Source organism: Rhinoraja longicauda, chromosome 1 (genome assembly GCF_053455715.1).
Source record: "Rhinoraja longicauda isolate Sanriku21f chromosome 1, sRhiLon1.1, whole genome shotgun sequence".
In the NCBI taxonomy this organism is placed as follows: Eukaryota; Metazoa; Chordata; class Chondrichthyes; order Rajiformes; family Arhynchobatidae; genus Rhinoraja; species Rhinoraja longicauda.
Genome location: NC_135953.1, coordinates 95537968 through 95553904, shown reverse-complemented (window position 1 = coordinate 95553904; position 15937 = coordinate 95537968). Strand labels below are relative to the sequence as shown.

Here is a 15937-nt window from a genome sequence, read left to right as displayed (position 1 = left end):
AACAGTACAGCACAGGAACAGGCCCTGCGACTCTCAATGTTTTGCCGAATATGACACCAAGTTAAACCAATCTCACCTGCCCTCATACGAGCCATTTCCCTCCATTCCCTGCATATCCATGTGCCTGTCTGGAAGCCTCTTAAATGCCACTATTGTGTCCACCTCCGCCACTATCCCTGGCAGCACATTCCAGGCACCTATCACTCGCTGCGTGAATGGTTTGCCCTGCACATTGCCTCTGACCTGAAAGCTATGACCTCTAGTCCCTGATATTTCCGCCCAGGGAAATAGTTCAGATTGTCTACCCGATCTATGTATCTCATAATTTTATACACTTCTATCGTGTCACTCATCAACCCTTGACGCTTCAGAGAAAACAAAACAAATTTGTCCAGCCTCTCCTTATAGCTGATGCCCTCTAATCCAGGCAACCTTCTAATAAATGACATGCACTTCTCCAAACCCTCCACATGCTTCCTGTAATGAAGGGGAAATTTGATGGTGAGAATTCCAGCATCAGTGTAGGTTTCCCTAGCAGTGCTGCCAGGAGTGTGCCATTCTCATGCTTGAGAAACCATTTCTTCCCAATACTCCAGTATAATCACAAAACTAAACAGGAACCCATCTCTCTGCTTCTTTAGCGCCATAAAATAACAAATTTGCTTAATCTGCCTGCCAATTCTATTCAGATAACTGTCATGTTGAGGGACAGAGTCAGTGGCTAAGGGAACGAGTTTTTGTCAGTAACCCAAGATGAGAGAGCTGTTCATGCAGTACTGTAAGGAGAGCATACAGGCCAATAATGGAGGGGGTGTGATGCGGTAAAGCTACATGCCATCGACCATTCTTGGTCCATGGATGACAACAGTGTGAATGTGGCGAGTGAAACCTTATTGGTTGGAACCCAACAAATGGATTGAAAGAAGTGGGATTTGGTGAGTGGTTCCATTCCCCCCCCCCCCCCAAAATAAGGAAGTGCAATGGAACAAACTAGGAACTTGCAACTTTGCGAAGGATCAAAAATTTAAATCCAGGACAGATTTAACATGCCAATTTTTTTAATACAAGTTTACCCTCAAGAACCAAGTGCTATGATATGTGACATGCTATTATACCAGACACCACCAATGAGTTTATTGCCTTCCACAGAGGAAATTCTCTCAAGAGCTTTGCAAACGGCAACATAGAGACACAACAATGGAGCTGATTCCTTTTGTTTTAAATGGCTCAAGAACAAAAGAGAGTGCAGAAAATAGTGTACATTGCCTGATCCATCAGTGGATCAACCTCCCTGCTGTCAAAGGGATCTACTGGAAATGCTGCTGCAAAAAGGCAGTTAGTATCAAAGCATTATGCAGATTTTCAACAGTCTCAGTTTTCCTGTCGATAAGTTCAGTAATTCAGGATCTTTATATTATTAGCCATAAAAGCAGAGGGCAGTACTGGATGAGATGTTTTTTCTGATGATAGATCTGTGACCAGTGGTGTTCTGCAAGGATCAGCCCTGGGTCCTCAGTTGATAATGAGGCACAATGATGATTTGGATGAGAATATAGGTGGGCTGATAGGAGGTCTTCAGATGATGTGTAAATTGGTGGAGTTACAGATGGTGAGGAAGGTTGAGGTAAAGCAGGTGGAGCTCCATTAGAAATATGGGCAGAAAAATGGCAGGGAGAGTTTAATTTCGACAAATAGAAAAGGAAATAATGCATTCAATTGATAATTATGAAATTCATGTCTTTTAAAATAAATATTTGACTTGAGAAAAGATATAGAAATCCATGAAATAAATTCCAAGAATAGAGAGAAATTTCTAGATACTAGATACACCACACTTAAGAACTTAAAATGTCATACGGGAAACTCAATCCACTGCATATATTTCAGCTAGAGGTCACATCTCTGGGGATAAAATTTACATCCAAACCCTTGGAGCGGTAGGGAACTTTTCAGTATTTTAATGAAAAAATAATGACAAATCATATTAGAACAAAAAGCACATTTGATCTCAAATCTTTAGAATAAACTATTTTCAGAACGTATTTTGAGTGATTTACAAAAAAATGAAAATGTTTAATGCTATCTGTAATTGCAGGTTCTGCCAAATTACTGTGGCTGTTGTAATTTGACAGAAAAATTGCAGAGGAAATATGGATACAGCAATCTGCAAGAGAATAAAGTGACAAGAACAACATAAGAGAAAGGAAATGGTTTACAAACAGTGTTCAAGCATGTTAATAGAGAACAAACCTCAAGAGATGTTAACAGCAATAACATGACACTTTTCAAATTACTTGAGATTTTTGTTCTGCAATCAGTGTGGTTATGCGAAAACCAAGTATGCGCACCATGTAATCATAAACCATTCAGACCACACAAAAACTATATTTTCAATTTGCCCACTTATGTTTATTATTGTCATGTGTACTGAGATAGAGTCATAGTCGTACAGTGTGGAACCAGGTTCTTCGGCCCAACTTGTCCATGCCAACCAACAGGCCCACCTGCCCGCGTTTTGCCCACATCCCTCTAAACCTGTCGTATCCATGTACCTGTCAATGTTTCTTAAACATTGCGATAGTACCTGCCTCACCTACCTCCTCAGTCCATGTAGATACCACACTTTGTGTAAAAAAAGGTTCCCTCTCATGTTCCTATTAAATCTTCCCCCCCCCCCCCCCCCCCCCCCCCCTCACCGTAAATGTCAGAGACATAGAAACATAGACATAGAAACATAGAAAATAGGTGCAGGAGGAGGCCATTTGGCCCTTCGAGCCAGCACCGCCATTCATTGTGATCATGGCTGATCGTCCCCAATCAATAACCCGTGCCTGCCTTCTCCCCATATCCCTTGATTCCTCGATGTAGTGGTGAAAGAGTTAGGGAATAGGACCAGTCTGCAACAAACACTGTTCAAGGAACCAAAATTTATTGTGTTTGGAAATCGAAAAATAAATTCGGAGGTAACACTTATGATTAATGATGTAGAAAATGAAAGAGTGTATGAAAATAAATTCTTGGGAGTAATAATAAATCATAAACTCTGTTGGAAACCTCACATAAAACATATCAAATCAAAACTGTCTAAATCCATTGCAATATTGCACAAAACTAAGGCCACCTTGAATCAAAATTCACTATTTACGTTATATTGCTTACTCATTATTCCATATATTACACACTGTGTGGAAGTATGGGGAAACACCTACAAAACTAGCACTAATTCAATCTTTATATTGCAAAAAAGAGCTATAAGAATTGTCAATAAGGCTGGTTATAATGGCCCAACCAACCCATTATTTATGAAATCATATGCCCTAAAATTTATGGACCTAGTAGACTTTAAAACTCTACAAATAATGTTTAGAGCAAAAGAAAGAACACTTCCTGACTGTATCCAAGGTTTGTTTTCAGTGAGGGAGAGCAGATATCCACTCAGGGGTAATTATATATTTGAAAAAATGAGGGTAAGAACAAATGTGAAAAATAGATGTGTGACTGTTAAAGGGGTCAATTTATGGAATAGTTGTAACAATGAATGTTGTAATATGTGTAAATTCATGAAAATGTTCAAATATATTATATTTGAAAGATACAAAATATGTGATCAGCACTGAGAATTGACTGGCATGATAGAAATGATGGTTCTTGACTATATTTGTGTTTCTTTCTGTTTTGTTTATCTGCTTCTGACTTATGATGTTTTATTTTTTTTTAAATTATATTTTGTTAAGTATTATTAAGTAATTAAGTAATTATGTTTTAAGTAGGCACAATAAGCTTTGGCTTCTGCCAACACCTTTTTTTCGGTCCGAAAATATCATGTGTGATTATAATAATAATAATAATAATGCATTACATTTATATAGCGCTTTTCATATACTCAAAGACGCTTTACAGGGATTTAGAGAACACTAGAAAAGAGGGCCCGTTGGGCCCGTCCCCACACCCCCCATTCTCTCCTCCCCCAGCCCCACTCTTACTCTCCAAGTGTGCCCGTTGGGCCCGTCCTCCTGATCTGTGTATGTCAAGTGACCACTATAGCCTTCATTTTTTTTTTTTTTTCCTAATGAGATGTCTTTTTTTTTTTTCCTAATCAGATGTGCAGTACTTTGGTCAACGTGGGTTGTTTTTAAATGTGCTATACAAATAAAACTGACTTGACTTGACTTGACTTGCAATAACAAAAAAGACTTCTTGGAAGCTTTTCAAAACAATGTAGCCGTCACAAGCTGAAAACTAAATCCTTGCTGAAAACTAAATCCTTTTCTGGAAACTTTTGGAAACAAATGTAGCCCCTTCAAGAAAAGGGTTAGAAATGAAAATTTAAACTTTAATATCTCTCTAGCTTTAAAAAGGTAGCTTCAATTTGAACGAAAGTACTTACAATAGTTGCCCAGGTTAATGGTGAATACGGCGGTACAAAAATCGTAGCGCTTTGGTGTACCGTCTTGGAGGAGTAGGGTTTGTAAGTTAACTTCCGTACATACACACATACATCCCTACATACGAACGCAGAGTTTTAGTATTATGTATATATGTATATATATATAGAAGATAGATAGGGAAGTGAATAAATAGATAAATAAGTAAACGAACAGAGAAAGGAGACAGAAGGTGAGGTGACCTTCAGTGGTTGAAGGCAGTACTGAACAGGTGAGACCTCAGTGATGTTTTGAATGTGGTGAGTGAGGAGGAGTCTCTGACGGTTTGGGGGTAGTGAGTTCCATAGGGTGGGAGCAGCGATGGAGAAAGCCCTGTCCCCCCAGGATCTGAGTTTGGTCCGGATGTGGGGGGATAGGAGATTGGCAGCAGCAGAGCGGAGGGTGCAGGTGGGAGTGTGCCTGTGGAGGAGGTCGGTCAGGTAGGATGGGGCCAGGTTATGGAGGGCTTTGTAGGTCATGAGGAGGATTTTGTACTGGATTCTCTGGGGGATGGGGAGCCAGTGGAGTTTGTAAAGGACGGGGGTGATATGGTCACGGATCGGGGTGTGGGTGAGTAGACGGGCAGCGGAATTTTGAATGTATTGAAGTTTACTGATGATTTTTGAGGGTGCGCCATAGAGGAGGCTGTTGCAGTAGTCCAGACGGGAGGTGATGAAGGCGTGGATGAGGGTTTCTGCAGCTGTGGAGGAGAGGGATGGACGGAGACGGGCAATGTTTTTGAGGTGGAAGAAGGCTGTCTTTGTGATGTGTTTGTCGAAGGAGAGGGTTTGATCAAAGATGATTCCAAGATTCCGGATGTGAGGGGAGGTGGATACTGGGAGACCATCAATATTGAGGATGAAGTTTTGGGTGGATTTAATGAGTGTTTTTGGACCAATGATGATGATTTCAGATTTGTTGCAGTTGAGTTTGAGGAAATTTGATTGAAGCCAAGATTTTATTTCAGAGATGCAGTTTGTCAGTGTAGAGTGTGTGGTGGGGGAGATTGACTTGGTGGAGATGAGGAGCTAGATATCATCGGCGAAGCAGTGGAAGTTGAGACCATGACGGCGGATTAATTGACCACGGGGGAACAGGTAGAGGATGAAGAGGAGGGGGCCAAGGACTGAGCCTTGGGGGACACCTTGGGGGAGGGGAGCGGTAGGGGATTTACAGTTGTTAATGGAGATGAACTGGTGCCTGTCAGAGAGGTAAGATTTGAACCAGGATAGGGCTGTGCCGGTGATGTTAAAGGAGGTTTCAAGTCGGGTGAGGAGAATGGAGTGATTTATGGTGTCAAAGGCGGCGCTGAGGTCAAGTAGGATGAGGATGTTGAGGTTGCCAGCGTCGGAGGAGAGGAAAAGGTCGTTTGTGATTTTGAGGAGCGCAGTTTCAGTACAGTGGTTGGAGCGGAATCCGGATTGGAAAGTTTCATACAGGTTATTGGTAGAGAGGTGGTATTTGAGTTGGGAAGCTACAGCACGTTCCAAAACGTTGGACAGAAAGGGTAGGTTGGAGATTGGTCTGAAGTTGTTTGGGGTGTCAGGGTTGAGACCAGGTTTTTTCAGAATGGGGGTGACAGCAGCGATTTTGAGGGATGGCGGGACGATGCCAGTGGATAGGGAGGAGTTTATTGTTGCAGTGATAAGTGGAGAGAGAGCAGGAAGGCAGGCCTTGACAAAGCTGGAGGGGATGGGGTCCAGAGAGCAGGTGGCAATTTTTATTCCTGTGAAGAGGTCAGAGAGGTCGGTGGTGGAGACTGGGGAGAACTGAGGCAGGGTTTGACAGGATAAGGGGGGGGGCAGGTGGTTTGAGGGGGAGCAGGTGCGTTGGTGGTTAAAGTGCTGTAGATGTTGTCTATTTTGCTTTGGAAGAATGAACGGAAAGTGGTGCATTTGTCAACTGTGAATGATTGGGAGATGGTGTCCAGGGGGCTGAGGAGTTTGTTTATTGTAGAGAAGAGTGTTTTGGGGTTTCCGGAGCCAGAGTGAATTATTTGAGAGTAGTAGGTGGAGTGGGAGTGGGCGCGGGAGAGGGCATCTTTGTAGTGCTGCAGGTGATCTTTGAAGGCTTGGGAGTGAATTGTGAGACCTGTTTTGTTGCGGAGTCTTTCAAGTTGGCGGGCATGAGTTTTCATCATGCGGAGTTCAGGGGTAAACCAGGGAGCAGAGTGGGTGAAGGAAACTGTTTTGGTTTTTATAGGTGCAAGCTGGTCGAGGCAGGAGGAGAGAGTGTGGTTGTAGTAGTCAGTGAGATCAGAGGGGCTGTGGAGGTCAACGAAGGGAGAGGCGGACATTATTTCAGAGAGGGAGGATGAGAGCGAGGTAGGTTAAACAGTTCAGCTTACGGAAGTTGATTTTGCGTTTTTGCCTTGGAGCTGGGGTGGGAATGTTGACAGACATGGTGATGGCTAAGTGATCAGAGAGGGTGGGGTCGGAGCCAGAGAGGTGATGTAGATTTAGTCCAGTGGAGCAGACAAGGTCCAGAATGTGCCCACGGTTATGGGTGGGGAAAATTGACGTGTTGAGTGAGGTTAAAGCAGTTGAGTATTTCAGTGAAGTCAGCGGTTATTGTGGAGTCAGTGGAGTCCATATGGATGTTGAAATCACCGAGGAGGAGGATTGAGGGGGAGAGAGAACAGAACTGGGTCAGAAAGTCAGAGAAGTCAGAAAGGAATGATGGGTGTGGTTTGGGAGGGCGGTAGACAACTGCCATGGCTAATTGTGTGTGGCCAGAGAGTTTGAAAGCCAGGTGTTCAAATGAAGGAGCAGTTGAGATGGAGATGAGGCTGATCTTGAAGTCCTGTCGGTGAATTACGGCAATCCCACCACCTCGGCCTTCCGAGCGTGGTTTATTGATGTAGGAGTATCCGTTGGGTGTAGTGAGGTTGAGTGGGAGGTAATCCAGAGGTTGTTGCCAGGTTTCTGTCAGACAGAGGAAGTCCAGTTTATTTTCCAGGATGAAGTCATTCAGAATGTGGCTTTTATTGTTGAGGGACCGGATATTGAACAGAGTGAGCTTCATGTTGCTTTGTGTGGTGTGGATGGACACGGGTGATTTAGCCAGGGCTTGTAGACAGGGGGCACGCTCGTGTGCGTTATTGTGATGACGTAATGGACGAGTGGAAGTCCGATCAGCTGACCAGAGTGCAGGGATGGAGTGACCGGTCTGGGAGTAAACAAACTTGTGACCGGAGCCTCTGTGGATGTATCTGGGTCGTCGTAGAAGTCCGTGGTTGATGATGGCAGAGATGCATGGCGGAGTGGAGTGGTTGTTGAGCTGGAGCAGCCTCGCAGCGAAGTACTTCAGTGCCATGCCAGGCAGGAGCGAAGGAGCATAGAGCCCGGAGAAGTTAGCCGGCTACCGCGGGCTAGCAGATCAAAACGTCACAGCAGGCACAACAGGCTGATCCAGAGCAAGGCCTATGAGGAGGACCGAGGAAGCTGAGCAGCCTGAGGGTTAATAGGGAGCTGAGGACGTGCAGGCAGAGGAGGTAGCCGGGCAGCTGTTAGCGTTAGCAACTAGCGAGTAACCTGCAGCTCGATGACTGCAGCGGTGGCTAGCAGGGAGCTAGCTAGCTGTCCAGGTAACCCACAGGGGAGCAGTCCAAGCCAGCAGAGACAGGAGCACAGACAGGAGTGAGAAGTCCAAGGGTGCGGAGGCAGCGGTGGAAGAGCTGGGCAGATGATACCAGGAGGGTCAAGCAGAAGGATTAGTTCAAGCAGAGGGATTTATGCAAACAGAGAAAATCTTTCCAAAAACAGCAAAATTATTACAAACAGAGAAGTGGTGAGAAGCGGCGAACAAACAACGCCAGCGTCCTCTCACAATGATTTCGCATTATCTAACTTTCACAACTGTATGGTCAATCTGTTGTATCGTATTGAGCAGAAAATAAATTAATAAATTGTTTTTTTTTAAAAAGGCAGGCCCTTTAGACTTCCATCCCCCACCAGAAAGGTTTCAAGCCCCTCTGATTCATCGTTGCACTAAGACCCAATTAATTTCCCTTTACTAACACTCTCTTCCGCCTGGAGAAACTAGTTGGGACCCATGCGAGTGCCCATGGCTACACCTTTAACTAGGAGAAAGTGAGAGAAGTCGAAAGAGAAGTTGTTGAGGGTGAGGAAAGTTCCTTTGACCGTGGGACTCTATTCCTATGGCTGGTCACTTTAATGTTGCTCGTGAAGACTGCAGAAAGAATAACAACTTTAGTTGTGAAGTTCGCAGAACAGTGTTGCCACTTTTCTGTGAGTAACATAGCACTGAAACTGACACTGTCATTTTCAGTGTGGCGTTCCCTATGACTAAGCTGCAAATTGTCACAGTCGGTGGAATGTAGCCCATCAGGTGTGATCGTTGGAGCCAGATTTTAAAGTGGCACACGGCAATACAAACAACACTCTTCAAGCTGCAATTATGAGGTTGGGGGGGGGCAGGGAGAAGGGAAGGGTGCACCCAGGAGTCAGAAGGACCAGGATAGGCTGAGTCCTTTAGGAAGAAAAAAAATCCTTTAGGAAGCACATCCCACGTGAGAACGCAAAATTCGATGGCTGCATCCACTTGCTTCAAGCACAAGATTCACAAGAAGGGTCTCGACCCGAAACGTCACCCATTCCTTCTCTCCCGAGATGCTGCCTGACCTGCTGAGTTACTCCAGCATTTTGTGAATACAAGATTCACAAAGTGGTCTCTCAGGACACAAGTCCTTTCAGACAGGTGCCTGTATTTGAGAAAGCTTGCAATGTAAACAAATACTCTAGTCTGTTTACTCAAGGCTTCCCACTCCAGGGAGCTGAATGAAAAGAGGTGAAGTCCATTCCTCATGTGTGGAATTTGCAAGCAGCAAATTACATTATGCGAGACAAATTCAATGGCAGCAACCTGGAATGATCTGGAAATTATCTTTTAAGGGTTTTCCCCCAAAAAAGCACAAACCTAGGTCACTCTTTGGTACTATACTTGATGCCTACTTGTAATCAATGAAAAACTCTAACAATTCATACGCAAGCAAAATAAGTCATTAATTTGAAGTGTTTCATTATAAAATGTTCAAATTTAGCTTCCTCAAATGAAATTAATTATGTGGGCTGCTGCTGAAGAACTTGTACAGCAGAACTGTCAAACAATGCAAATGTTCCAAAGCACAAAGTACTAGACTCCATATTAGCTGTTTTGCTGGGAAACAAATCAATATTAAAGGAATTCAAATAACTCACCTGGTAAATCGTATATACATAAATTAAGCACATTTTAAACAAAATGATTTCTGAGAATGTTGCCAGTGCTCGAGGGCCTGAGCTATAAGGAGAGGTAGAGCAGGCCAGGACTTTATTCCTTGGAGTGCAGGAAGATGAGGGGTGATCAGATATAGGTGGATAAGATCATGAGAAGAATAGATAAAGTAAATGCACAGAGTCTTTTACCCAAAGTAAGGGAATCAAGAACTAGAGGACATAGGTTTGAGCTGGGGGGGGGGATTTAATAGGAACCTGAGTGGCAGCTTTTTCACACAAAGGGTGGTAGTTATATGGACAAAGCTGCCAGAGGAGGCAGTTGAGGTATATATGATCATCACAATGTTTAAAAAACATTTGGGCAGGTACATGGATAGGACAAGTTTGGTAAAAATATGGGCCAAAAGCAGGCAGGTGGGATTAGTGTCGATGGGGCACGTCGGTCAGTGTGGTTAAGTTTGTCCGAAGGGCCTGTTTCCACGTTGTATGACTCCAATTCAGTCATTCAAGGGATAGGGAGAGGGGGGTTAATTTGGAGTGTCAAGTTAAAAGTGGGAAAAATGTAAGCATTTTGGAAGACGAGCCTATCAACTTCCTGATTACTTTAGTACATTAGGCTACATAGCACAAGCCCTCAGGGAGAGGTGTGTTCCACCTACCATATGGTGATCACTCACAGCATGTTTCAACAGATGCAAATGTAACATTGCAACCACAAGTGCCACTGATAGCTTGAAAGCTCCTGGTAAAAGAAAGGCAAAAATCCAATTGTATTCGTATCGGTAACCGAGATATAGTGAAAAGTTTTATTTTGCGTGCTATCCAGTAAAATCAAATCATACCATATGTAAGTTCAATCAAGCCACATAGAAATAAAACAGGTAGTGCAAAGAGAAAAATATCAAAGAGCAGAATATAGTTTTGCAGCATTATAGTGTGATAGTTACAATGAAAATGTCCAAAGTCCACAATGTTGGCCAATCATCAATACACCCTAGCTGATGGAAGAATCGTTCAGCAGTTTGATAACATAGGGGAAGAAGCTGTTCCTAAATCTGGTGGTATATGCTTTCTAGATTTTGTATTTTCTGCCTGACAGGAGAGGGGAGAAGAGGGAATGATCAGGTGAAAATAGTCTTCGATTATATTGGCTGCATTCCCAAGGCATCATGAAGTGTAGATGGAATCAATGGTGGGGCAACTGGTCTACTGATGGACTGGGCTACATCCACAAATCTCTGCAATTTCTTGCATTCTCAGGCAGAGCTGATCCCAAACCAAGCTGTGATGCAACTTGATTGCACGCTTTCTACATTGCATCTGTTAAAGTCGATAAGAGATGCAGTTATAGACGAATTTGATGTTTTGACTGAAACATGTATCTCATGTGTTGAATTTGTGATTCTAACATCCCGTAATGACTGTACAGAAACTATTGAACCTCGCGAGTGTTTACCATATGAAAGTACCATAAATTAATTTCTCTGTTTGCAAAATAATGAGGACAAGAAGTATACAAACTATTTATTGTGTATTGCAGGTGGCCTTTTCAAAGCTAAAAGTATAATAAATTTAAAGAATCGTAACTATCCCCTGAGATTAATGTAATGGCGATACTACAAGTGAAACTGTGTTTCTATTAATATTGCGAGATGTGGTTCGGTTTCCTTTAAGTTGGGTAAAAGGCCTTCAACTTTATGTCATGACTCCTCTTCAAAAATAACAGGATGTGAAGAAAAATGGTCTGTAAAATTGTTTCAAGTACACACTATTGTTAAATGGAATGATCATGTACTTTTGTAATGTTTAAACGGTGGCTTTGGTATTTAGATTGCTTTGGAACTTGTGGAGCTTTGGAAAATTGAGAGAGGTCGTAGTGTTTAGAAGTGTCAGCGACTGGTCTGGAAGTTTGGAAATTGTCAATGTCATGTGTGGTGAGCAATGCGACTGGAACCACAGGAAGTGCCAGGAAATGGCTAGTAAGGTTTGGAAGCAGCAGTTGGCATACAGTACCTATTGAAGATAATTGATTGATAATAGGCAACAGTCTTGACCTTTTTGGGGGAGCATTGTGAATATGTGTTACAAGGGGGTAAAACATGCAGTGTCAAAATACAAATGAGGATTTGGAGGACAGAGTGATTGACTAGTGGTGTGCCTCAGGGTTCGGTACTGGGCCTGTTACTGTTTGTTATCTATTTCAATGATTTGCATGAGAACATACACGGCAAGATGAGCAAGTTTGTAGATGATAGGAAAGATGTTGTCAAGCTGGAAAGGGTACAGAGAAGGTTTACGAGGATGTTGTCAGGACTAGAGGGTCTGAGCTATAGGCAGAGCTTGAGTATGCTGGGGCTCTATTCCTTGGAGTGCAGGAAGATGAGGGAGAATCTTATAGAGGTGTATAAAATCATGAGAGGAATAGATCGGGTAGATGCACAGAGTCTCTTGTCCAGAGTAGGTGAATCGAGGACCAGAGGACATAGGTTTAAGATGAAGGGGAAAAGATTTAATATGAATCTGAGGGGTAACTTTTTCACAGGTTACCCCTGTGGTGGTAAATGTATGGAATAAACTGCCAGAGGAGGTAGTTAAGGCAGGGACTATCCCAACATTTAAGAAACAATTAGACAGGTACATGGATAGGACAGGTTTGGAGGGATATGGACCAAAGGCGGGCAGGTGGGACTAGTGTAGCTGGAACATGTTGGCCGGTATGGGCAAGTTGGGCCAAAGGGCCTGTTTCCACACTGTATCACTCCATGACTATCTAGAGCAGCATAAAAAGTCACAATAAAGTCCACTCTCTGCATGTCAATTCGGATCCATCTTACTGTCCAATTAATTACCATTGTCAGACTACTGCTGAACAGTATATAATAAGTTTCAACCATCCCTCAAAATGATTTTAAAAGACCATGTTCAACAAGGAACATAAATTATTCCTTCTTGTTATATTAATGCCTTAAAAGCTACGCTCACGGAATTTTGAACTTAATAGAACCAACACCATACTATGCAGCTCAACACAAGAATCTGATTTTTTTAAAGTATAGTATAATGCTAGATTTATAATTTTATTCTAACTGCTGTACTTCAAAATGCACGCGGATCCAGTTTTCTTTTGATTGCCATTAGAATACTCATTCTATTGGCAATTTACCATTAACCCCACCTGGAATTTTAATTACCTTCAACAGAAACTAGTTGTAATCATGACCGCAATTGACCACAAATAAATTGGACTGTCATCCATTGATTATAATTATTTACAGAAAGTACTTCAGTTTCACAAAGTACAAGCTGTACTCCTACATTATACATAGCCATTGTCGGGAGTCAAGAGCTCCATCTGATAGTGCAGGGAGGTCACAAAGCTCCACATTTATATTTCAACATGCTTTTGAACTCCGGGGAAGAGCTGATGCTAAACAAATCCACTGTGATTCTGACAATACATGAAATGCTAAGAAACTCTGATGTCATTTGTTCAGAATGTTCTGTGATCCCTGTGGCCCTCAGGGCAGTGCCAACGCTGGACCAAGAAAGAGGTGCACCTCACCGGTTTCAGAAAACCTGCGTAAAAAGAACCCAGGCCCAAATTCAAAAGGAAATTTAGCAAACTGCTTATAGTTTTAAAGTTTACAAAAGCAGGAAAATCCTTTTGTAATAGCACTTTGTTAGCTATTAATTTTTCAACGCCTAGGTGGCTTGTATTTATGCAGTGCCTTCACAAACCCATTCATCTCAAAGCACATTACAATCAAAGTAATTTGATGCTTAGTCATCATTGTAATAAAGAAAATGTTACGACAAGTGTGCACAACACAAGGTCTCCTTCTTGCGAAACGATCCGATAATTTTTTTTAGTGTAGCTGACTGGATAAATTATACCCAGCCACCAGAAAGAACTCCTTTGCCCTTGTTCTGAAGAGTCAAGAGTGATTTATTGTCTTATGTCCCAAAGCAGAACAATGAAATTCTTAGGTGCAGCAGTGCAACATAGTACTCTATAACACCAAGAAAAAGTTCAGTATATATAAAATAAACAAACATCAATAGTGCAGAGACAAAAACAATGCCGCCCAATTCTATGTAGTTTGGAGCTTATTTCGAGGTTATTGTATTTAATAGCCTGATGGTTGTTGGGAAGAGGTTACTCCTGAACCTGGATATCACAGTTTGCAGGCTCCTATATTTACTACCCATGTGCAGGAGTGAAATGAATGTATGGTGTGGGTCTCTGATGATGCCGGCTGGCTGTTTGAGGCAGCGACTCCTGTAGATCCCTTTGATGGTGGGGAGGTCAGTAAGCCTAATAAACTGGGCAGCATTCACCATTTTTTGCAATTTTCTTTGTTCCTAGGCATTCGAATTGCCGAACCAGGCTGTGATGTAATCAGTCAACATGCTCTCTACTGTACACCTATAGAAGCTCAAGAAAGCATTCGTCAACATGCCAAATCTCCTCAGTGTTCTAGGATGGACTTTCTTTAGATTGCATCAATCTGCTAGGTCCAGGACAGATCTTCATGGAAATGCACACCCAGGAATTTGATGTTTTTGAGTCTCTCGAGTACTGTTCTGTCGATGAAGACAGGTTTGTGGATCTCCAGCCTTCCTCTTCTAAAGTCTACAGTCAGTTCCTTGATTTTACTGATATTGAGAGCAAGGTTGTTGTTCTGGCATCCTTCGGTCAGTCGATTGATCTCCCTCTTTAGCCTAACGTCATCATCCATAATACGTCCAACAATGGTGGTGTCGTCGGCAAATTTGAAGGTGACGTTGGACATGTACCTGGCTACGCTGTCTTGGGTACAGAGTGAATAGAGCATGGGGCTGAGCTCACAGCCTTGAGGTGCTGCTGTGCTGATGGTCATTGAGGAGGAATTGTTGCTGCCAATTCGACTGATTGTGCTCTGTTGAAGAAGAAGTTGAGGATCCAGTTTCAGGGCGATGTGCAGAGACCCAGCTCCGTGAGCTAGGTAACCAGTTTGGAGGGGATGATACCTGTTCAACACCAATCTGTAGTCTATGAACAATAGCCTGACGTATGTATTTTTATCATGCACGTGGTCCAGTGCAGAATGGAGAGCCAGAGAGATCGCATCCTTCATTGACCTGTTCTGGCGGTAGGCATAATGTTGTGGGTCAAGATTCTTGAGATAGGAGTTGATATGCACCATAACCAACCTCTCAAAGCACTTCCTCACCATGAACATTACTGCCTAGAAATCAAGGCATGTCATCTTACCCTTCTTGGGAACAGGTATTATTGATACCCTTTCAAAGCAGGTGGGAACCTCAAACCTCAATAATGAGAGATGTCCATAAAAGCTCCCAGCCAGTTGGTCTGCACAGGTTTTAATAACGTGACCATCAGATCCAGATGCTTTCTGCTGAATCACCCTCTTGAAGGATCTCCTAACGTCTGCCTCTGTGACTGAGATTGTAATACCATCGGGGGCTAATGGGGACCACGGAAAGCTACATCATTGTACTCCCTTTCAAAGCTTATCTTCCTATCCTGAAATGGTTCCATGAGACATTCCCCTGAGAGAGCACATGTGGGCTTCAGTTTAGTATCTTATCCAGCAGCAAACTATTTCAACAACTTCAAATCCCTCAGTCTTGAACTAAGCATCAATGTATATGTTGTGCTGGAATCTCTGGACTGGAACGTCAACCCATGGTCTGCTGGCCCACAATAAGGTTGTTTGCAAATTGAGATCAAAAGTAGTCCCTTATCAAGGAAATAAAGTGTCTTATGTACTCTGCTGACACCTAACTCTACCTTCGAACCATCTACCGCCAAAGTGTTATCTACACCCAGACAAAAGCACAAAATGAGCTGCATCAGCTAGCATTACGTTTATAGGTTCATGAGTGATAGGAGCAGAATTAGGCCATTCGGCCCATCAAGTCTACTCTGCCATTCAATCATGGCTGATCTATCTCTCCCTCCTAACCACATTCTCCTGCCTTCTCCCCATAACTTCTGTCACCTGTACTAATCAAGAACCAATTTATCTCTGCCTTAAAAATATCCACTAACGGCCACTAACAGTCTTCTGTGGCAAAGAATTCCACAGATTCACCACCCTGTGACTAAAGCAATTTCGCCTCATCTCCTTCCTAAAAGAACGTCCTTTAATTCTGCGCTATGACCTCTAGTCCTAGACTCTCCCACTAGTGGAAACATCCTCTCCACATCCACTCGATCAAAGCCTTTCACTATTCTGTATGTTCCAATGAGGTTTCCCCTTATTCATCTAA

General features: G+C 42.9%; 1 protein-coding gene across 10 annotated transcripts in view; it reads right to left on the bottom strand.

Moving 5' to 3' along the window:
- The window catches only part of LOC144595271 (calcium/calmodulin-dependent protein kinase type II delta chain), a 225769-nt gene that overhangs the window by 182599 nt on the left and 27233 nt on the right, over nucleotides 1-15937 (bottom strand). The window lies entirely within an intron of this gene.